This window comes from Vulpes vulpes, chromosome 11, assembly GCF_048418805.1.
Source record: "Vulpes vulpes isolate BD-2025 chromosome 11, VulVul3, whole genome shotgun sequence".
Taxonomy (NCBI): domain Eukaryota; kingdom Metazoa; phylum Chordata; class Mammalia; order Carnivora; family Canidae; genus Vulpes; species Vulpes vulpes.
The window spans coordinates 46,251,835-46,277,457 of record NC_132790.1 but is presented as its reverse complement, the minus strand read 5'-3'; the positions used below and the strand labels follow the sequence as shown (position 1 = coordinate 46,277,457).

The 25,623-nt window shown below is 32.9% G+C and overlaps 1 non-coding gene across 1 annotated transcript; it reads left to right on the top strand.

Moving 5' to 3' along the window:
- The first annotated feature begins 562 nt into the window (after window positions 1-562).
- Window positions 563-668, top strand: LOC112915891 (U6 spliceosomal RNA). The gene has a single exon (XR_003234180.1). It is a non-coding gene; the product is annotated as a U6 spliceosomal RNA (small nuclear RNA).
- The last annotated feature ends 24,955 nt before the right edge of the window (window positions 669-25,623 follow it).

Here is a 25,623-nt window from a genome sequence, read left to right as displayed (position 1 = left end):
TAGACTTTTACTGGAAAAGCTTGCTAGCAGTTTTTGTTTTTGTTTTTGTTTTTTTGGGGGTGGGGGGGAGGTGGGAATAACTTTTTCGGGTGTTTTATTATTTTGTACATTTGTTAATACATGCATAGAATGAGGCAGGAAGCAAGACTCTTGAATTTTTTTAAAAACTGCAATTTTAAATGCATTTAATTTTTGCTGTAAATATTGTCTCACTATTACACCGAAACCTTTCAGAATATGCATTTTCACCCTGCTACCCTGTCACCAATGTATCTGATTATAAAATCTGTATATATCCTAGAATATATTGACATTTTTGGACCATATAACTGATGAATGATTACTTGTTTAAGAGGAAGTTTAAGTTTACACTTATGCATTTGAAATATATGACACTCTAATATACATAGTTTTAGTCACTTAACTAGGATAAAGTTGGTGTTTGCTTTACAATATATAGGGAGCTCAAATCAGACAGGAATTCTTATGTGATCTCTGAGTAAGCAATAATGAAAATTTCACAATTATTTTTCTCTTCTTTATAAAAAAAATTGCCACAACACTGCTCACTTACGCAGCACATATACTAAAATTGGAACAGTACAGAGAAGATTAGCATGGCCTCTGCACAAGGGTGACATGCAATTTGTGAAATGTTTCATATTTCTTTTTAATTGGCTTGATAACAGAAACTTTCTAAACATAAATAAATCAAATAAGGGCAGTCTCTGCAGGACCAAATCAGAAATGCACTTTTCCTACATTTTACTCTTTCGAATTGCCCCAGGATTTAGATAGTGCCTATGACTGAAGCAATTGTGTATCAAGGTTGCATACTTTGACAATATTAAAAAACATTACCTAGAGTTAATTTATAACACACATGAGAAAAAGAGAAAAAAGAAATCCAAAGAGAAAGAGAAATCCAAAATTAATGTCAATATTGATACTAAGGTACAAAAAGTAATCATTAAAATAATTTAGATTTATATTTGCTAAAATATAAGTCTACATTTATAATGACAAAAATCATGAAAAAAATTACAATGCAGCTTTTACAATCTAAAAACAATATTGAGAATAAGAACCTCAGGAATTTTGCAAAGGAGTTTCAAGTAAAGTGTTGTTTTTCAACTGCCACAATATATTCAAGAAAAAAACTAATTGAAAATGATAAACCAACATGATTTCATCTAAGTACATGTTCTTATTCATTTTGTGTACTCTGGAAATGAATGATCTTAGCGCTAAATAAACTGTAATGATTTCTTCCTATCTGCTTTATCTGAATTACTGGTAATGGAATTTGCCCAAGTTGACCTGTAATTAGAGCTAATTATTACAGCCAGCTTACAATAGCATACATAAAAATCATATTTCTCATTGAAAGCAAAGGAAAAGACTGAGAAAATCCTGTGTTCTATACTTATAACAATGCCAACCATGAAAATGACACCAAGAGATGCCATGGAGATAATACATCTTTAATAAGATAATATAGATATTTTCTTTCCATATAAGTGGTATGACATATTTTCCATGATTCTTTTTGACATATCATGACTAAATCTAAATGGTCAATGAGGTGGAAATATAACAGCAATTGATGGTTGTATAATTCTCTTATTTTAAGATTTTGTTTGTTGTTTGTTTTAGAAAGAGACATATAGCTCAAGTGAGGTATGGAGCAAAGGGATAAGGAGAGTAAGAGAGAATCTCCAGCAGACTCTTCACTAAATGTGGAGCCTGATGCAGGCCTGGATCTTCGGATCCTGAAATCATGACCTGAGCTGAAACCAAGAGTAGGAGGCTTAACTGAGGAAAACATCCAGGCATCCCATGGTTGTATAATTCTTATCTTCATGTGGTCACTTTGAGGTTAACCTGAGATTGCCACATAGCTATAATTTGCAGCTAAATGAAGAGGAGTAAGCCATCCCTAGGTTTCCTTAATTTTTCTTTTATTATAAAAAATCCACTCAGATTTAATTAAAAGGAGGAAAAAGAATAAAAAACTCATTATTACTATAATATTTATTGTATTAGTAGATTACCTTATCAATAATTTAAACCAAACTGTATATATAAATTCTACTTCCATTTATGAAGTTTATCAAATGACTTACAATTGTGATTGTATACAGTCTCCTATCAGTCACTATTTTGGGATGTTATAAAAAGAATTCTTAAGATGTTTAATTATTTGGTTTTCAGTACTTAGTATGTATGAATTATTTCAAAAAGAACATGTTTTTATGCCAAAATATAAATTTAAAATGGGCAAATAAAAAAGCCTACAAAATATGGGAATTAACAGAAGGCAAACAGTAAAGCAGATGCAAATAAGAAAAAATTCATTAAAAATACATCCCCAGGTAATTATTCTTTAACAATCAAATAAAATTTTATAATAGATGGATATATGTTTAATGACTAAGTTATTTGTGAAAGAGAAATGTATATGGATAATATAATACATAATTTTATTTTTTATAATTATGATATTTTAAATTCAAACTAGAAGTTTATAACATAACTAATGTATTCACAAGAAAAATACTTACAATATTTAATAAGACTGTTGTGATATACAACTCACAGGAAAAATCCTGAATGCATTGTGAAATTATTCATACTACTATAACTACTATTTATGCATAGTATAACACGGATGACATTTTATGAAATAAATGTACCAAATTCTCATAGAGTAAAAATGCCAAATTCAAAACACGAAACAATAACTAACTCATCAAATGCCTCTCTCTTAATACTATCAAAACTAAGTCAACTTCCTAACAAACTCAATCTCCTAATTTGTGATAATATAAATAATGTAACTCTTTTAAACTTTATAAATAATATTATAGAGCACATATACTCTTTTGTGCCTGGCATCTTTGCCTTGTTATTTGTTTGTAAAACTCATCTATGTTTTTGTGTTTGGCTAGTTGATTCATTTTTTGCTTCTGTATAGTGTTCTATTTTATTAATATACCAATAGTGCTTCTATGTATATTCTTATTCATATGTTTTTGTGAACATAGATGCACATAATTCTTGAATATATATCTGAATTTAGAATTAATGGGTCAAAGTTATACATCTGTTCAACTGCGGTAGAAAACTGTCAGTTTTCAAAAATGATTCACAGAATTTATAGATCATCCAGTAGTTATGACTGTGAAATTGTCTTTACAGCCTTATAAAACTTCTTATGTTCAATTTTATTTTTTGTTTTTCCATGTAATCATTCTCTAGTCTAAGGGTTATCACATTATGGTTTTCATTTAAAAGCCTTTGAAGACAAATGAATTTGAGGAACTTTTCATATGTTTAGTGGCAATTTAGATATCCTTTTCTGTGAAATGCCTATTAAATTTTAGTCTGTTTTCCTATTGATTTCTATTATTTATAGATTCTAGATAAAATCCTTTATATTAAAAATTAATGTATTTCAAATACATTCTCTCACTCTGTCTCGACTTTCCTCTATCTTAAAGATTTTATTTATTTATTCATGAAAGACACACAGAGAGAGGCAGAGATACAGGCAGAGGGAGAGGCAGGCTCCATGCAGGGAGCCTGATGTGGGACTCGATCCCAGGATCATGCCCTAAACCAAAGGCAGACAACGCTCAACCACTGAGCCACCCAGGCATCCCAATGGTGTTTATTGTTAAATAGAAGTTAATTATTTCTGGAGGCATGTGGGTGCCCCAGTCAGTTAAGTGTCTGACTCTTGGTTTTGACTCAGGTCATGATGTATCCCTGTGGTGGGATCGAGCCCCATGTTGGGCTCTGTGCTCAGTACAGACTCTGCTTCAGATTGTTTCTCCCTCCTCCTCTGCCCCTCCCCACTCTTTCTCTTTCTCCCTAGAATAAATGAATAAATAAAATCTTGGGGCACCTGGATGGCTCAGTCAGTTAAGCATTTGCTGTCTACTCTGGTCATGATCCCAGGGTCCTGGCTTTGAACCCCATATCTGGCCCACTGCTCAGCAGGGAGTCTGCTTCCCTCTCTCTCTCTGCCCTCCCCCCGACTCATGTCATGCTTTCACTCACTCTGCTCTTTCTCTCAAATAAGTAAAAAAAAACTTTTAAAAAGAACCAATTTCTTTAAAAAATTAAAAACTAAAATCTTTTAAAAAATAAGTTATTTCTTAAAAAGAAAAATATGATTCAGTTTAGTGTATTTTGTGTCCTATATAAAAAATTCCAGCCAACTCTGAATTACAAAAATATTTATATTTCTTTTTAATAATTTCTTTGTTGAATTGCTTTTGTTTGTTTTTCTTCCATACTAGAGCATAAAGCATTTTGCATCTTTGCTTATGTCTACTTTATGAACACACAGGTAAATGTACAACTTGAAGTGTTTTGACGTGTAAATGTACATATATATCTACATCACTGTGAATCTAGCACTAAAACTAATATAGAGAATACGCTCATAGTCCCCTCAATTGTTCTCATATCCATTTGTAATCCATCTCTCTGTACCAACCCTTTTTCATACCCAGGCAACCTTCACTCTATTTTATGTCACAATAGGTTAAATTGTATTTTTGAGAAGCATATGCATAGAATCATACAGTATGTGCTCTTTGTTGATAAAGTTCTTTCAGTCAACATATTATTTTGATAATTGTACATGTTGTGTTAACAAAACAGACATGTTTTGCTTTTAATAGCTAAGCATTATTGCATTGCATGGTTTTGCCACAATTTATTAAATCACCAGTTGATGGACTTTTGACTTATATCCAATTTTGGCGATTATTAATAAGGTTGGTATGAACTTTAAAAAAAAGATTTATTTATTTATTTATTTATTTATTTATTTATTTATTTATTTATGAGAGAGAGAGAGAGAGAGAGATTAAAGGAAGGAGCAGAGGGAGAGAGACAAGCAGATCCATCCTGAGCATGGAACCTGACATGGGGCTTTATCTCATGACCCTGAGATCATGACATTAGCCAAAATCAAAGAGTCAGATGCTTAACCTACTGAGCCATCCAGGCTCTCCCTGATATGAACTTTTATATTTAAATCTTTGTGCAGACTTATGCCTTTATTTCTTATGGATAAATGCTTGGAAAAAGAATGGCTGGGCCATATCGCAGAAGTGTATTTGAGTTTTAAAAGAAACTTCCAAAATATTTCCAAATTGTTTTTAAATTTTCATCACAGTGTATAAGATATTGAATTACTATATGTCCTTACAAACACTTGGCATTATCAGTCTTTATAATTTTAGTCATTCTAGAGAGATTGTAATGTTTGTTTGTTTGTTTTTACTGTAGTTTTAAGTTTCACTTCCTTTAGCAACTAATAACATTTAATATCTTTTCATGTGCTTACATGCCATCTTCTTTAGTGTTGTGCCTATTCAAGTATCTCGCCCATGTTTAAAATATAGTTGTTTATCTTCTTGCTGACTTATAAGTGTTCTTCAAAAATTCAAGATCTGTCCTGTTCTATTATGTAATCACTATCTACATAAGAGCTACTTAAATTTAAACTAATTGAAATTAAATGCAATTTAAAATTTAGCTGCTTAATTGCACTGACCACACTTCACGTGCTTACTAGCCACATGTGATTATGAATATCATTTTGGAAAGCACAATCATAAAAAACTGTGATAAATACAGGAAATTGTTTTGAAAAACACTATTCTGATTAAAGGCCCCTCTATTGGATATATGTTTTATAAATATCTTTCCCTAGACTATGAATACTCTTTTCATTATTGTAATTGCCTTGAAGAGCCAAGAGGTTTTTTGTTTAAGCTTAACCTACTGATTTTTTCTTTTACAATTTCTGAAATCCTTAACAAATTCATCACTTAGATTTTATCCTACATTTAAAAAATTACCAATTTAACGATTACATTTTAAGCTATGATCCATTTCATGTTAATTTTTATGTGAAATGAGGTAAATGGTCAGGATTTTTTTTAATATGGCTACCCAGTTGTACTATTGCTAGCTGCTAAAAAATATATCATTCCGGGTTGAATTGTGTTAGCACCTTTGTCAAAATCAATTTCCCATACATTTCTGAACCTATTTCAAGATTTTCTCTAATTTGTTACATTGACCTATATGACTACATACACCAATATTTCATGATCTTAATTACTGTAGTTTATATTATCTCTTGAAATCAGAAAAGGTATGATTTGCAACTTTGGTCTTGTCTTTCAAAATCATTCTGGCTATTCTAGGTCCTTTATATTCCGATATTAATTTTAGAATTACCTTGACAATTTCCACAAAAGAGGGGAGTTGTTAGTTAGCACTTTGATTGACTCTACACTCCCAGGAATAACCGATATTTTAACAATGTTATGTATTTTTATATGTGAACAGGATATATCATCCCATTTATTTAGATCTAAATTTGTTGCAGCCAAGGTTATAGTTTTTATTATACAGGTCTTGCTCATCTTCTACAAAATATTTGCCTAAGAGTTTCATATTTTAGACACTATTAAAATTATAGTATGTTGTATTTAACATTTTTTATATATTTGATAACTGGAAATATATTTAATAATTTTATTGACTTTTCACTTTATAAAATTATCCAATTTGCCAGTTCTTTCTTTCATGAACTATGCCTTTGCTGTTGTATCTAAAAAGTAACTGTCATACCAGAGGTCATTTATGTTTTCTCCTATGTTATCTATTAAAAATTGTATAGTTTTGTATGTTATATTCAAGCTGTGACATATTTTGATCTAATTGTTGTGAAGAGTTCAAGGTCTGTGTTTAGATTCATATTTTTGCATATGAAAACCCACTTATTCAATATCATTTGATGAAAAGAATATATTTGTTCCATTGTATTGCCTTTTCTCCCTTGTCAAAAATTACTTGACTATTTTATGTATGCTGATTTCTGGGCTCTCTGTTCTTTCCACTGACATATTTCCTTATTCTTTCACTGATACCATCTTATCTAGATTATTACAGCTTTGTAACAAGTCTTAAATTTTGTGGTATCAGTCTTTCAATACTGTGTTGACTACTATGCATCTTTTGCCTTTCCATACGAACTTTATAATTAGTTTGTTGATATTCACAAAATAATTTCTGATTTTTAACTAGTATTTCACTTAATCTATAGATCAAATAGAGAAGGACTGGCATCTTGTCAATAGTGAGTCTTTCTATCCATGAACATGGAAAACTTCATTTATTTAGTTCTTCAATTTCCTTTATCAGATTTTGCAGTAATCTTCATATAGGTATTGTGCATGTTTTCTTAGATTTGTTAGATTTTTCAGGTTTTTGGTTTGGTTTGGTTTGGGGTTGTTGTTTTGTTTCTGTTCATGTAAATGGTGCTGTGCTTTAAATCTCAAATTCTACTTGTTTATTGCTGGTATACAAAAAAGCAAATGCCTTTTATATATTCACTTTGGTTTTTGAGGGTTTTTTTGTATATATTTCTTTTATTGGAGTTCGATTTGCCAACATATAGCATAACACCCAGTGCTCATCTCATCCAGTGTCCCCTCAGTGTCTGTCACCCAGTCACCCCAACCCACCACCCACCTCTCTTTCTACCAGCCCTTATTCGTTTCCCAGAGTTAGGTGTCTCTCGTGTTCTGTCACCTTCACTGATATTTCCCACTATTTTCTCCTTTCCCCTTTATTCCCTTTCATTATTTTTAATATCCATTCTTGATCAATATTCTTCAGAGTGTAGGGATAGAGGGAACATTCCTCAGCATCTTAAAAGCCATCTAGGAAAAGCCCACAGCAAATATCATTCTCAATGGAGAAACGCTGGGAGCCTTTCCCCTAAGATCAGGAACATGACAGGGATGTCCACTCTCACCACTGCTATTCAACATAGTACTGGAAGTCCTACCTAGCCTCAGCAATCAGACAACAAAATGAAATAAAAGGCATTCAAATTGGCAAATAAGAAGTCAAACTATTCTTCTTCGCAGATGACATGATACTGTACATAGAAAACCCAAAAGACTCCACCCCAAGATTGCTAGAACTCATACAGTAATTCAGCAATGTGGCAGGATACAAAAATCAATGCCCAGAAATCAGTGGCATTTCTATACACTAACAATGAAATTGAAGAGAGAGAAATTAAGGAGTCAATCCCATTGACAATTGCATCCCCAAAATATAAGATACTTTGGAATAAACCTAACCAAAGAGGTAAAGGATCTTTCCAAAAAAAACTGCAGAAAATTTTTGAAAGAAATTGAGGAAAACATAAAGAGATGGAAATATATTCCATGCTCATGGATTGGAAGAATTAATATTTTGAAAATGTCAATGCTACCCAGGGAAATTTACAATTTAATGCAATCCCTATCAAAATACCATGGGCTTTCTTCTGAGAGTTGGAACAAATTAGCTTAAGATTTGAATGGAATCAGAAAAGACCCCAAATAGCCAGAGGAATATTAAAAAAGAAAACCAGAGCCGGGGGCACCATAATGCTGAATTTCAGGTTGTACTACAAAACTGTGATCATCAAGACAATGTGGTAGTGGCACAAAACACAGACACATAGATCAATGGAACAGAATAGAGAATCCAGAAATGGGCCCTCAACTCTATGGTCAACTAATATTCGACAAAGCAGGAAAGACTATCCACTGGAAAAAGGACAGTTTCTTCAATAAATGGTGCTGAGAAAATTGGACTGCCATGTGCAGAAGAATTAAACTTGACCATTCTCTTACACCATACACCATTTTGAGATAAACTCAAAATGGATGAAAGATCCTAATGTGAAACAAGATTCCATCAAAATCTTAGAGGAGAACACAGACAACACACTTTTTGAACTTGGCCACAGCAACTTCTTGCAAGATAGATCTATCAAGGCAAGGGAAACCGAAGCAAAAATGAATTATTGGGACTTCATCAAGATAAAAAGCTTCTGCACAGTAAAAGAAACAGTCAACAAAACTAAAAGACAACCTACAGAATGGGAGAAGATATTTGCAAATGACCTATCAGATAAAGGCTAGTATCCATGATCTATAAAGAACTGCTTAAACTCAACAGCAGAGAAACAAATAATCCAATCATAAATGGGCAAAAGACATGAACAGAAATTTCACCAAAGAAGACATACAGATAGGGCAGCCCCGGTGGCTCAGCAGTTTAGTGCTGCCTTCAGCCCAGGGCGTGATCCTGGAGACCTGGGATCGAGTCCCACGTCGGGCTTCCTGCATGGTGCCTGCTTCTCCCTCTGCCTGTGTCTCTGCCTCTCTCTCTCTCTCCCTTTCTGTGTTTCTCATGAATATATAAATAAATAATCTTAACAAAAAGAAGTAGAAGACATACACATGGCCAACAAGAACAAGAGAAAATGCTCCTCATCACTTACCATCAGGGAGATACAAATCAAAACTACAATGAGACACCACCTCACACCAGAGAGAATGGGGAAAATTAACAAGACAGGAAACAACATCCTATTGGAGAGGATGTGGAGAAGGGGAACCCTCTTGCACTGTTGGTGGGAGTGTGAACTGATAACTTTGTATCCTGTAACCTTGTTTAATTAATTAATGTGAAAAAGAGTCCTAAGAAGATATATCCTTACTGGTGCTCTGCACTTTTAGTAGAGAAACTTCTCTAGTAAAATAAATAAATAAATAAATAAATAAATAAATAAATAAATAAATAAAAGAAATGATCTCTGAAAGTACAATTTTTCACCTTGAGTTTTTTAATCCAAATCACAGATTTTAATTGGACTTTTTAGTATATTCATACTGAATGATAGATTTAAATCTACTGTCTGGCTATTTGCTCTCTATAGGTTTCATCTGTGTTCACCCTTTTCTCTTTTTCTACTTGCTTTTATTTTATTTTTATAATTTTTCTTTATTTCCTTTGTCTTAACTTTAACTGTTTATTTTTATTGATGCCTTAGTGCATATTTATATTAACTGAGCCCTGAATGTTGTTGTTATGTAGTCCATCTCTATGTATTTTTGTACTACTTTACCTATATTGTAAAACACTTACAAAGTAAACTTTTGTTTTTCTCTCCTAGCCTTTTTCTATTGTTGTCACAGGTATTACTTCCACATACATTAAAAATACATTACTATTATACTGCTATTATCATCCCTATTTTTATTTTTATTATTTCCCTTAAATTGTCATTTATCTTCTATAGAGATTTTAAAAAACAGTGAGAAAATTACTCACATATTTAAGTATATATGCTACCACATATACAATTATTTTAAAAATTCATAACCAATAAGTTAATCTCTTGGGCCCTCTTAAAATCCTTTTAAATAAATGGGATTTGGACATATTGGCTATGATAAATTAGTTTTACTACCATAATATCAGAATCGTTGGCCTATTGTTACGTCAAACAAGTAACATGAATACACCTGGTCTAATTTCCTTCACTTACATAATTAAAGATATAGAAAACTGGTAATTCTCACACACATACATAGAAACACACACACATGTGCACAGAAACACATACACATCCACATGTTTAAAGATGGTATGAAGAAAAACACAAAAACTGTGAAATTAGCTTTGTGAGTTATATGCATTCATTTTTCTTCAGGAGTAAAATATGATATTTTATTCAACTGCTATTATAATTTTAATAATGTTAGTAATATCTTCTTATTTATATTATACTAGAATAAAAATAATAGAATAGCATATAATACATAAATAGTGTTATTTCTCTTTGTTATCTGGAAAAATAATGCCTCTAGACTTTTGCAACTTAAAAGCAATAAATGTGAAATTACTCATTATATGACTACATGGCAATGGTTCTATAAACATTTTAAAGTGATAAAAATTAAATATAATAATATATGAAAATAACATATTGCAACTAAACTTTTTTTATGATGAGCAACAAACAAGTTCTATTTACAACTCCAATCAATGCATTTATATGCAGAAAGCTTTCATACATCATATCAAATTCATTCTGTATGATGAAGCTAGAAGTATGTATGGGATAATTAGGAAACATAAAAGGAAAAATCTTTATCTTATAAAAATGATTAAAATATTACAATATTAGTAACATGTCAGAGTTGAAGAGACCAAATAAGATGTATTATAACTAATGATTCTACTCTTTATGTTCATGCTCTAAAATATAAATTATAATTTTTAAAGAAATTATAAACATAATACATAGTATTTTAAATAATACATCATATCTTCTGAAGTAAGAAAATTGATCTTGTACAATGCTGGATAACAGTAAACACTATCTTTGCAGTAAAATCCTGCCTATATATGACTTCCCATTGCTAAATCTCTCTGGTTGATTTTATAGTCTGTATATTTACAAAATATAAGTATTATACTTTCTCCAATAAAAAATGTACCTATAGAAGATATTAAATATATCTGGAAGCTTTAGGGAAAACTTCATTTTGTTCCATATTTTTGTTTTTATTCCAGCTGCTCCATTTTACATCCTAAATTAGGTAAATTTTAAGCACACTTATATTCTTCATGAGTACCAATTTGGTTTTTGCTTTATAAATAGGTAGCGCAGCAACGAAGTCAGCTCATATACTAAGTTTTTGTACTTCTTTATGGTTATCTGATTTTTCAAGTTGTGAGTGATTAAGTCTACTGAAGCCTTAATTCCCAACTTCTGGGTTGGGGATGACCAATCATGTGTATACATTGTGTGTTTAGTGCAATCATCTGATTGGGAAACAAAAATCTAGCAAAACAGAATTAAAGCTCCAGCTTTGAATTGAACAACCCAAGGCATGAGGATATCAATAAAATTAAGAGGCTCTCCTTGCTTTTCTTATTATTTTTTGAGAAAATGTTGACATTCTAAATATGTATGCTAATAATTAGTTAAGATACATTTATTACTCTCTGTATGTTTAAGCTTATAATCTCAAAATTATTAGTTTAATTGAGCATAGAGGGATAATTTATAAATACATAATTAAATTATTTTGCATGTTTGATAGCTTATTTGCCTCCCAGAATTTCTGAGGAATTAAATCAAATAATTGATATAAACTGCCAGATAGTACATTAAACATCATGTTAGTTTTCTATACTACTGAACTTCCATCATCTAATATTTTCTTTTTTTTTAAGATTTTATTTATTTATTTATTCATGAGAGACAGAGAGAGAGAGAGAGAGAGAGAGAGAGAGAGGCAGAGGGAGAAGCAAGCTTCGTGCAGGGAGCCCGACATGGGACTCGATCCCCGGTCTCCAAGATCATCAGGCCCTGGGCTGAAGGCAGCGCTAAACCGCTGAGCCACCCAGGCTGCCCCCATCTATTATTTTCTATCAATGTTCCCTTCTATGTAAACTAATTGAAGAAGTAATGTTCATGATACAGTACTAGGTGCAAGGATGATTCCATCATTTTTTTAATTGAAAAAAAGAATAACTAGCACATTACATAATTTCTTATTGCTTTTGTAACAAACTACCACAAATTTGGTGGTTAAAAAATACACTTATTATCTACATTATTTACTATATTACGGTTCTATAGGTTAGAAATCTGGACTAAGTCTTGCTAGGCACGTGTCAGCACCGTATATTCCTATAGACTCTAGGGGAAGAGTCACATCCTTCCTCTTTTTAATTTCTAGAATTACAGTCATTCCTTGGCTCTCAATCCCCTCATCTATGATTCAGCCTTTCTTTCTCACATCTATTCCTCTGACACTGTTTTGGTTTTGTTTGTTTGTTTTTGGTAAAATCTCTTTCTGCTGTTCTAAGTCTTACTTCTGCTCCTCTCTCCCACTTTTAAAGACAATGATTATTACCTTGGGTGCACCCAGGCAATCCAGGATAATCTCCTTATCTTAAAATCAGCTATTAACAAGTATAGTTCCATTTGCCACCTCAATTTCTCTTTGCTATGTAACATAATATATTCACAAATTCTTTGAGGTGCTATTATTTTGCCTACCACACACAAGTTAAATCTTGATTGAAGTGTAAACAATTTCACGATTAATAGAACAGACATTTCTGGTTAAAATTTTAAAGAGATAGCAAACCTACACCATTTTATTTTCTTTAATCTCAAACTTTTAAAAAAATGACTGCAACTATATTTGTATATATACATGTATTTACATGTAATGTGTATATATGAAGCCTATCTACTAAATTGTTTAAATTTTAGCCTTTGTAAGGGAAGATATTGATATCAAAATATAACACCTTAAGTTTATAGTTTAGTAAAAATTTAATCAACATAACTTTTATAAACTAGAAAAGTCTTTTATTTTTATTTTCAAGGATGGAAATTGAGATCTGGGGGGACTTGGAGGAGAAGGAATAACATAGAAACTAGGAGAAATTGTGTGGTGTCTGTGTTCATATCAAGTAATACTAGTGCATAAAAATAGCATTCTTGCTGAAGAAAGAAAAGCATCTTGTAATTTTTATTAAATATACCCCATCCTCCAACTATGGGCCTATCTTCAGAGTAAGTTAACATGGAAGGAGTAAAAGCATCAATCTCTCTCACAGTTGTTACACAATGATAGATGAGCATGGCTAGATTCCAAGTCCTATACAAATAAGACAATTACAATTCAAGAAAAACGCTAAAGGCCAATGTCACTCAGAAATATACATATAATATTTAAGCAATCAAATTGAGTTATGTCTTCAATAATAATATTAATTTATCATGACCATGTTGAATTCATTTCATTATGCTATTTACTACATAATAGATTAAAAGTAAAATATGTGGTTATTTTAATAGTTATAAAATTATTTAACAATATTCAGCAACAATTTATGAAAAAATCTTAACAAATTAGGAATATAAAGGGACTTCTTTAACCTGATAAAAGTTACCTAGAAAAACAATTATATCAAAATTTAGAAATTAAAATTACTGGTGAAGTGTAATTAGTAGTCCTTAAAAATTATGACTAAGTCATTTGTGTCATGTGGTCAACAATTTCACGTTTTACTTAGTCTAGCCAGTTCAATGGGAAAGCTAACAATATACACGCATTTTAAAAGGTTTTATTTTAGTGTACTTTTTTATTTATATAAGTGTTGCAAAGACAGAACATTCACATGTACTCCTCACTAGTTTCCACTAAAGTTATAATTGAAAATAATCACAGTATATTTTTCAAAAGAAAACTAACATTATTATAATATGATTAACTAAATAACATATTGTATTCATAGTTCACCGGTTTCCCCACAAAATGTCATTTTTGTGTTCAAGGATTCAATCTAGGATACCATATTGTATTTAATTATCATATTTCCTTAGTCTCCTCTGTTCTGTGACTTTTTTTTTTCCCTTGAGAGGGAGAGAGAGAGAGGGAGAAAGAAAGGGGAGTAGGGGCAGAGGGAGAGGGAAAATAATCTTAAGCGGGCTCCATGCCCAGCACAGAGCTATATCTCACAAACTTGAGATCATGCCCTGAGCAGAAAATCAAGAGTCAGATGCTTAACCTACTGAGTCACCTAGGTGTCCCAAGTTCTGAGATTTTTTTCTAAGACTTTTATTTGTTTTTCTTGATCTTGACCCATTTGCACAATATTGTTCAAGTACTTTTTAGAATGTATCTGAATGTAACTTTAAAGTTTCCTGATGATTAAACTGGCGTCATGAATTTGGGGGAGATATACCCCAGAAGTCAAGTGGCTTTCATCTCAGGAGGTACATGATATCCACCTGATTAATGATGGTGATTTTAATGTTGATCACTTGGTTACTGTAGTGTCTGTCAGATTTCTACACTATAAAATTACTATTATTTCTTTTTCACATTGTGTTTGTTAGAGGGAAGATATTAAGTCCAGCCTACAGTCAAGAAAAGGGAAATTAAGCTCTACTTCCTGGAAGGAAGAATATAAAAGTATTTATAGGCATATATTAAAACAGTAATTAGTATTTATTTGGGGAAAAATTTAGTAGTTCTAAAACTATCTTCATTCTGATTAAAGTTTTGCTCACTAATTTTAGCAATTATCAGTGGATTTTGCCTGTGAATTTTCTAGTGTACTAATTTTTGCTATTCCCCTTAATATTTCTAAATGTATTATTTGGAATTAATTTATAAGGAAGATTTTCCTTTTTTTGTCTTCAATTTTTATTTAATCTATTATTATTTGGTTTCTGAAGACCTTAACAAAATGCACTCAAGGTTTATCTGTGTTGTTGCATGAATCAAGAGTGCATTTATTTTGATTCTTGAGTAGTATTTTATAGTATATATGTATTATAGGTAGTTTTATCCATTAATCTATTAAGGAAATTTTGTACTTCTTTAATAGGAAAGGAATTAAATTATGCATATAATTTAAGATGTGCCTTAAAATGAAGGCATTGAATTGTTATGGCCAATATCTGGTTTCAACAAATACCACACCAACAATTTTTTCAAACTTGTCTGCTTTTTAATTTCCTTTTCTTTCACCTTCTTAGATAGCTTTTAAGAATCTTCCTCAGTTGAGGGTTCCACATACAGATAATAATGGGTGAATTAAGGTATCTACCAAAGCCATTTAATCCATTCCACTATATTCAAAACTAGTCTTGCTTGGAGACTAACCGCTGCTATGTGTTCTTTATCATACTTTTCTTATTTCATAATACATAATGGAATCCCCAATTACCATATTCATGTTTTTTTTAATTTTTATTTATTTATGATAGTCACACACACACACACACACACACACACACAGAGAGAGAGAGGCAGAGACATAGGCAGAGGGAGAAGCAGGCTCCATGCACCGGGAGCCCGACGTGGGATTCGAGCCCCAGTCTCCAGGATCGCGCCCTGGGCCAAAGGCAGGCGCCAAACCGCTGCACCACCCAGGGATCCCTTTTTTTTTTAAATTCATATTCATGTTTTTTTTATTTTCTGTCTCACCTTATATTACTATATATGCTCTTTAAGTATAGGGGCATGATCTGCCTCATGTCAATTTGATTTTAAGTCCACCTAAAAGGACCACAGGGCAGAGGAAGGTCTTCCTTCTTGACACTATATAAGATTTTGGGCATGGAGTCTTAGCAAGTAATTTATTCATTTTCCAAAAAATATAGTATCATTTTTGTGGGTTTTTTTTTCTTTTTTAGTATCATTTTTGATGGCAGAAAATAAGAAAAGGAAATATCTTTATTTGCTTCTGAAGTGAAGTTAGTTGGCTGTTTGGCATAGTTGGCCTAATTAAGAATGATGGGAATTAAGAAACATGCCTGCTATTTGTAAGCTTTCTTTTGTATAGTTTATTGAGTTATGTGGGAAACATGACAAATGAAACCTTTAGGTTTGTTCTTATGGAGAATTAAAGCATTATATAAAATATGCTTTTTCTCAATTAGTACCATAATCTGAAATATTTTGTTTGTACAATCCCTAAATTTGTCCTCTGTGATAAATGTACTTGTTTCCATACTAGTAGATAGTGACAAAATCATTAACTTACAGCTTTTAATGCGTATGTGAGAATTGGTATCTATAAATCATTAATAAATTTCTTAAGCTTTAGCAAATTTTGTTATATACAAGCATAACATGATAAATAAATCCTTCTATAGAGTTGTGTTATGAGTATAAAATGTATATAAAAGACCCCCAGTAAGTTGCAAATATATAGCATATAACCATAAGATCTAGCTTTATTCACTACAATGTCTTAAATAAGGTAAGTGTGGAATACTATTTCTTTAAAAATATTCAAACAGATCATTGCCATGTCAACACAGATTTTAGAAAACTATAAACTTCCATAATACAGATAATCAGTTTATCTTATTTTTTTCTTTTTTTTCAGAAAAAAAAAAGTACTCTAATTATTCATAGGACTATGTACCATACTCACATAAAAAGGATGTGATGTGGATGAATTGTTACCTTAGAAATGAAAATAAAATATCTTTACAGAGGAAATGTTTGCATTCAGCAAGCTGTGCACAGCAGCTAATGGGGGTTGAATTCACAGGAAAAGACAGAAGTTTAAAAATATCTTTCTGTAAAAAAGGAATAAGAGAACAGAAAAAAATTCTCTAGGGATGCAGCCTGCAATAAATTTAAGCCTGATAGTGAAAAAAGCTATGGAAATCAGTGAATAACAAAAGGTCCCTGATTAATGGTGTCCACATGGCTTATGGAGACCCATTTGACATTTTTCTGTGTAGAGCATCCAATTTGGAATTAGGGTTGGAACCATACCCATACAGTTGACTGGTTCTTTTACTTTCTTGTTTTCATTCAATGGCATGGATAAATTTCAGAAAAGGCTGTACGATATAATGAAAAAAAAAAAAAAAAAACAAGTAAAACCTGTAAGCCATTTTCAAGAGTAGTGTCAAAGGCTCAGCTTTAGAAAAAGAAAGAATGAAAGACACAGGATTCATTTCTTGAAATTCCAAATTTTTCTATGACTATTTATTTTGACATTATATATCTCAAGAATTTGCCTGAAGAAAATTTTGGAAAACAGAATTATTTACTCTGTCATTTCAATCATAATAAAATTGTTCTTGTAACTTTACTAAGAATATCATTTACAAATGTTTGATATACCAGGAGAAAAATTTCAGCTTTCAACTGTGTAAAATTGGTAGTTTGTTTCTAATCTCACTGGTGTATATGATTTAACAACTTGCCTATTATTCAACTTTTTAAAAGAAATCTAAATATTAAAACATAACAGCTTAAGGGATGGGATCCCTGGGTGGCGCAGCGGTTTGGCGCCTGCCTTTGGCCCAGGGCTCAATCTTGGAGACCCAAGATCGAATCCCACATCGGGCTCCCTGCATGGAGCCTGCTTCTCCCTCTGCCTTGTGTCTGTGCCTCTCTCTCTCTGTATCTCTCTATGACTATCATAAATAAATAAAATCTTAAAAAACAACAACAACAAAAAACATAGCAGCTTAATATAACAATGATATTGAGCAAATCCAAACCATTGTTCCTATTAACATTTATTATTAGGAATTTGAGGACCCATTCAGGTCTCAGTAGGTAGATGGTGTTATATCGCTAGAACATCCTATCACTTAGTACTACTTTGCAACTTTCTAATCATACCCATAGAGAATTAAAATCGGAAACAAGATAGAAACTGATAATATATTCCCAAAGTACATTGGAAACATTCGTTTTTTAAAATAATTATGGAGAGATTTTTCAAATATCATGCATTATTTTATTATTATTTTTTAGAACATACTAAATTTTATTTATTTTTTAGCTATATAATTTGGGTATACAGCTTTATTTTTTTATAAATTTATTTTTTAGGCAGCCCCAGTGGCTCAGCGGTTTAGCGCCGCCTGCAGCCCAGGGCGTGATCCTGGAGACCCGGGATCGAGTCCCACATCGGGCTCCCTGCATGGAGCCTGCTTCTCCCTTTGCCTATGTCTCTGCCTCTCTCTCTCTCTCTCTCTCTCTCTCTCTCTCTCCTCACTGTGTATTCTCATGAATAAATAAATAAAATCTTATAAATTTATTTTTATTGGTGTTCAATTTGCCAACATATAGAATAACACCCAGTGCTCATCCCATCAAGTGCCCCCCTCAGTTCCCGTCACCCAGTCACCCCCACCCCCTGCCCACCTCCCTTTCTACCACCCCTAGTTCATTTCCCAGAGTTAGGAATCTCTCATGTTCTGTCTCCCTTTCTGGTATACAGCTTTATAATTCAACATTTATATACATTATAAAGTGATCACCACCACAAGTCTAGTCACCATCCATCTGATCATACAGTTGACCCACTATATCCATTTTTGTCTACTCCCCTAACCCCCTTTCCTTCTGGTAACCACCAATCTATTCTCTGTTTCTATGAGTTTGTTTTTGTTTAATTTGGTTTACTTTTTAAAAAATTTTTTAGATTCCACATGTGTTTAAAATCATATAGTATTTGTCTTTCTCTGGCTTATTTTGCTTAGCATAATACCCTCAAGGTATTTGCATCTTGTTCCAAATGGCAAATTTTTTTTGATGAAAGTTTTTGATGAAATTCATTAATCAATTCCAACATAATTATTTAAATGATGCATAAGGACATTCCCTAAATAAGAAAACACTGAGACTTCCTTCACACATATATTATATCCTTAAGATACACTTGTTTTAGGTGTTAAAACATTCTACTAGTAGGTGGAAAGTTGATAGTTATATAATAAAAAATGACAATTGAAAGATATATTTGTACTGTTTACAAAATTAGTAAAATGTAGAAAATACAAATGGTTAAGTATGCTTTAATTTGGGCAATATATGTATTTTCCACAAGTGTCAATTTATTCAAGAGCAATTCTAGAAAATATAATTTATTTGATGAAGACTTATTAGCTGTTTTTAAAAAGTAACAAAATATTCTTGAGTAGTTACATTCACATGTTCTTCACTTTAGCACAAATATCGTATTCGTGCATCTCAAACATACGTGCATCTCAAACAGTAAAATATTACAGCCATGATTTGGTTTATTATCTTTGTGGTATGTATATGTGTTGGAGGTGGTGGAGGGGATATTGAGTGGGAGGCATGAAAGCCTTAACGACTTACATATAAAGTAACAAATTCTATAAAAGTATTTTGATAATTTTTCTATTATTTCTCTATGAATAGGATTGAAAACCACATACAATTACTTTTCCAGTGCTTTATATTTTGAAGCTTAGAATATTTATTTCTTTGTTTCCTTATTATTTTTTTGGTAAGAGAACCAAAATAACATATTGGTCATATGTTCAGTTCTAGAATCATACCATGTCAGTTTGGAATAGATAATGTTGGAAGCTTATTATTCTGATGACTTGTGTTTTGCCTAGTGTTGGTACAATTGTGTCAGAGATCTTCATAGCTTCCTCTCTAGGTATGGTTCAAATATGGCTAGGGGAGATATTAGATAGAGTTGACAGTTTTGTGAGTTGACAAGTCTGAAGCTGTACATAAATGCACTTTACTAGCAGGATTATAAGACAAATTGGATTACAACATTGCAATTTATTTTATGTTAAAGTCAGGGCAATGTTTGGTAAGAATGGGGCTCTGGAAAATTGAGTTGGGGACATATGGGCAGATACATAGAGAGATGAAAATTTTAAACTCTGAATCTTTCCTGAGACCCTTTTGCAGCTAGAAACAGTGCCCCTTTCTTGTTTGAGTAGATGAATTTTCATTTTCCTGAAAAAACTATGACCAATCATGTGGTATTTATAGGAGATGCTAATCCTTCTTAATGATGGAATATTACTCATCCATTAAAAAGAATGTAATTTTAGCATTTGCAACAATGTGGATAGAACTAGAGAGTATTATGCTAAGTGAAATAAGTCAGAGAGGAAAAATACCACATTATTTCATTCATATGTGTAATTTAAGAAGAAAATAGATGAACATAGGGGAAGGGAAGGAAAAGTAAAATAAGATGAAGATAAAGAGGGGGCAAACCATGAGAAGCTGAACTCTAGGGAACAAACTAAGGATTGCTGGAGGGGAGGTGGGTGGAAGGGGTAATTGGGTGATGAGCCTTAAAGGGCACATGATGTAATGAACAGTGGATGTTATAGGCAACTGATGAATCACTAAGTTTTACTCCTGAAACTAATAATACAGTATATGTAAACTAAATTGAATTTAAACAATGAATAAAAAAAAAAATCTATCCTCATCATCTTCCATTGCCTTCATACCATAATCATTCTAAGAAGGCTATCCACGCATCTCTTAAAGAGGCCCTCAGGACCAGTTTTCACTTTATTTTTTCCCCAAGCCTGTAGCCATATGTTTTGTCTTAAATTCTGTCTGCTGGGAGGATTTCTCTTCAGCACTGTAATACAAACCCGGGACAGCATTATAAACTACTTCTGTCTGTTTTGGGGTGATACCAGGAATTATGTAGAACCCTTAGTAAATCAGACTAAAATTTTTCTTCCTCAATCAGCTGTTCATAGTGAACACATCAGAAGACCTGATGCAAATAAAACAAAAGAATAGAGAAAGTTTGAATTCTCACTCTTTACCCTGACTCTTTGAGCTGAAACATAAGTATTCTCCTGCCCTAGTGCTGGGACTTATACCACCAGTGCTTCTAGTTCTTAGGCCTTTTTACGTAGACTGCAATTTGTTTTTTAACCACTCTATGGAAGTATGATTGACATCCAAAAGGTGCACATATTTATTTTATACAACTTGATGTGTCTGGACACAAATGTCTATTTTTAAAGCATCACCATAGTCAAGGCCATAAACTTATTTTTCACCTCCAGAAGTATGGCTTTCCTGGGTCTCCAGCTTGCAGATGACAGGTCGTTTGCTTTATTTGCATCCTTAATGGATTGATGTCCAGTTACATTAAGGAGAGCAATTGGCTTTACTCATTCCACCAATTTAAATGTTAATCTCTTCTAAAAACACTCTCACAGATACAAACAGAAATAATGTTTAACCCAACAAATAGGCATCCTGGCTCAATCAGGTAAACACAAAGAATTAACCTTCAACAAAAGTTTGGGTCATCCCAGCAGTGAAGAAATCACAACTATCTGAAATGCTTGCTGAAGGCAAAGGGAATATAATAGACAATAGACAATATTGTCTAATAGACAATAGAAGTTATAAATAGAAGCTATGACCATATATAGTAGGCATCATTTTAACATAGCAACATGGTCCACTCCCTGCCTTCTCCTTTGAGCATGAGAAACACTGCGAATATGATAGATTTCAGTCCTATAATTACATTATATTACAAACATGCGAAGACTTTTAGATGTAACTAAGGATCCATTCAGTTGTGTTTGTGTTAATCTAAAAAGATTATTCAGATGATCCTGACTTAATCAGAGAAAGCTCTTTTTTTCTTTTCTTTTTTTTTTTAAATTTTTATTTATTTATGATAGGCACACAGTGAGAGAGAGACACAGGCAGAGGGAGAAGCAGGCTCCATGCACCGGGAGCCCGACGTGGGATTCGATCCTGGGTCTCCAGGATCGCGCCCTGGGCCAAAGGCAGGCGCTAAACCGTTGTGCCAAAGCTCTTAAAAGTGGAACTGGGATCCTCCTTGAGAGAGATTCTTCTGACTTTGTAGAAGTGAAGTGCTGTGTTATACAGAAGCGAGGTCAGTGAGGTGTGTGGGGAGCATCTAAGAACTGAGCTTGATGCCCTAGCTAATGGACAGTAAGAAAGTGGAGATCTTGGTAGTATAATCACATGGGAAAAATGCTGTCATTAGCCTTATAAGTTTGGAACAGGACTCAGAGCTCCAGAAAGGAGTGAATGTTGGCTCACATTTTGTTTTTAGTTCTTGTGAAACACTACGCAGAGAATCCAGTTGTGCTATGTCCAATATCTGAATGACAGCATGGTGAGATATAAATGAACATTGTTTTTAAGCCCCTATATTTGAGGTAATTTGTCATTTAATAACAAAAAATTAAAACATAATATGACAAATTACAAAAATGAAGGCAGTAACATTTGCATGTCTTCCTTGTATTTATGTGACTATATTGGTATGCATGTGTATATCACTTCTCCCTCAATCTTATTATATAATACATTAATATTCTCTCTATTCAGTTGCCAGATATCAAAGGCAGAGTGAATCAGATTGGGGAGGAATAAACATTATCTAATAGGAGCTAAAGTAACACATGGATTATATAGCTTCTTTTGCGAAAGTGTTAACACATGTTTAGTTATAGAAGGTGTAATAAAGTTCTATTAGGAAGAGAAGATATTTTATATGATGTCATTTGACACTTTAAATTCCTAGTAAATGAGCCATGTCTGAACGACAAATTGAAAAATGGTAGACTATAGTGGTTATTGCTAATCAGCATACTTGGATCTGAGAACTACATTTCTCACAGTCCCCTCCCCTATAGAGGTAGAGTGCCATAAGAGGACCTTGAGTAATGAATGGAAGGTAGAAGTGAGGAGTAGCCCCTACTATCAAAATGTTATAATGATAAGAGTTGAACAGATGCAAATTTACCCAGCTAATCCAAGCTTATCCTCTCTTCTCTGCCTTTCATCTCATTTATCTTCGCAATTGTTGTCCCTGCTGGTGAACAGCATCCCAAGAATCACTACCAACTACTTGAGTGTAGGTCACAGATGTTTTAACTTTATAGCAGTAACTATTTCTCATAGACCTCTTTTTCTGAGTTCTACTTGTCTCACTTGCGTTGTTGACATGCTTTGATTATCATATTTTTCTTGCAAGTTGAATTGATTTCCTCCGGGCTATTCAACCTTTCTCTGATGCTATAGCATTTCTTCCACATACCCAGCAACTTCCATATTTCTTTAAGATGCCATTAAGATATCATAAAAAATCTCTCTTTTTTAATAGTAGTCATAAGAGCTCTTCTTTTCTGTCTAAACCCTGCCTGACAGAGTTCATCAGAACGATCTTACTTAAATATTTTCACTATTTCACAATAGAGGAAACCATGGAATTTTAAGTTAACCAGTGGCAGGAGCTCAGCAAAGGAATTTAAAGAGATAATATTTTAAATAGTACAAAGTACTGCCCTATATGATAAATACTCAAATTTATTACTCTAATCAATCAGTTAATGTTGTCCTCCCTGTGTTTGTGGTCATTTAAGGGAATAAAAGAATTGCAGTATTAGCTATAGAGAAGTATGCCAAAGGGGGAAAATTTACAACAGAGGAAATTAATACACAGACTACTGCAGAAACATTAGCCTCAAGCCAGAAGGAACTAGGAGAAACACTAACAAACCCCTACTCTTCAAAGGTTGACCACAAATATTTCATGAAAGCCTTACTACGTTTCACTTTGTATTACAGTTAATTGTAAATATCCTATAGCTTTCTAACTAAATTATCAGCTTTTATATGCCTCAAAGAAAAAATATGCCATACACCTCTTTCTACTGGCCCACTGCCATTCTCACCCCTCTAACTGACACTAGGTACCTTAGGCAGTATCTTGAACAGAACAGCTCTAGTGAACACATACTGCTTTTGTCTGGTAGCATACTTCTGTGGCTAACTACTACTCTTCTATTCTATAAATCCTGGTATTATCAATCACTCAATCCCCCCTTTCTTATTACACAGGCTTGTGTGTGTGTGTGTGTGTGTGTGTGTGTGTGTGTGTTTATAATCGCATGTATGCATATAAGTGAGTGAGAGAGAGAGTGTTCACCAAACAAACCCATTAGTTGAAAGTTTTATTTTTCAGAAAGTTTTATTTTTGGCTTTAGAAATTGAGTTAAGAAAGGGCATATGGTATAGGTTAGGCTAATCAGAATCCTTCCATGGGATTGATATATAGCAAATATAATAAAAAAGCAGTATTCTTTCCACAGGAGGATTTAGATTTGGAGCAAATGAGTCTATTATGCCTACCATGTGAAAAAGGCCTATTTGAAGAATAAAACAAATATGAAGAGAAAGAAGGAGTAACATTTCTATAATATAATTTGGAACACTTTGCCTGAAAGTACTCTACCTTCAGTTTGCACACCTATGTGAGTGAATAAATTTTGCTTATGGGTATTTATTTATATTTTCTAATTTGCATGCAAGGTCTGTTCAACATTAATAGTATTACTTAGAAATGGGAAGTTACAACCAATGGATTCTAAAATACTGAACTAACTAAATGAATTTAGGTTGACAAGTTTGTAGTTATTTGTGAAACATTATATCAGAATTCAGACTATGCATCCAAAGAATTTAAATTTAGGTAGTTTGTTGAAAAATTAGTCTTGAACTTTTGACTATATCTTTTCATTCATGATAAATGTTTCGGAGAAGTTATAGTCCTCTTTTTAGACTAACCCATTCTAAAGAAGAGAATGAAACAATATGATTATGTCCCTTTTTGAAAAAAATGCTACATGTTATGCCTACATCATTGCTAAAGTTTGTTATTTTTTTAAGATAATCATATTTTCACAAAACCATGAATCTGTATTTTTTAATTTATTTTTTATTGGTGTTCAATTTGTCAACATAGAGAATAACTGCCAGTGCTCATCCCATCTAGTGCCCTCCTCAGTGCCTGTCACCCAGTCAACCCCACTCCCCTGCTCTACTCCCTTTCTACCACCCCTAGTTCATTTCTGAGAATTAGGAGTCTCTCATGTTCTGTCTCCCTTTCTGATATTCCCCACTCATTTTTTCTCCTTTCCCCTTTATTCCCTTTCACTATTTTTTATATTCCCCAAATGAATGAGACCATATAATGTTTGTCTTTCTCTGATTGACTTACTTCACTCAGCATAATACTCTCCAGTTCCATCCATGTTGAAGCAAATGGTGGGTATTTGTCGTTTCTAATGGCTGAGGAATATTCCATTGTATACATAGACCACATCTTCTTTATCCACTCATCTTTCGATGGACACCGAGGCTCCTTCCACAGTTTGGCTATTGTGGACATTGCTGCTAGAAACATCAGGGTGCAGGTGTCCCAGAGTTTCACTGCATCTGTATCTTTGGGGTAAATCCCCAGCAGTGCAATGGCTGGGTCGTAGGGCAGGTCTATTTTTAGCTCTTTGAGGAACCTCCACACAGTTTTCCAGAGTGGCTGCACCAGTTCACATTCCCACCAACAGTGCAGGAGGGCTCCCCTTTCTCC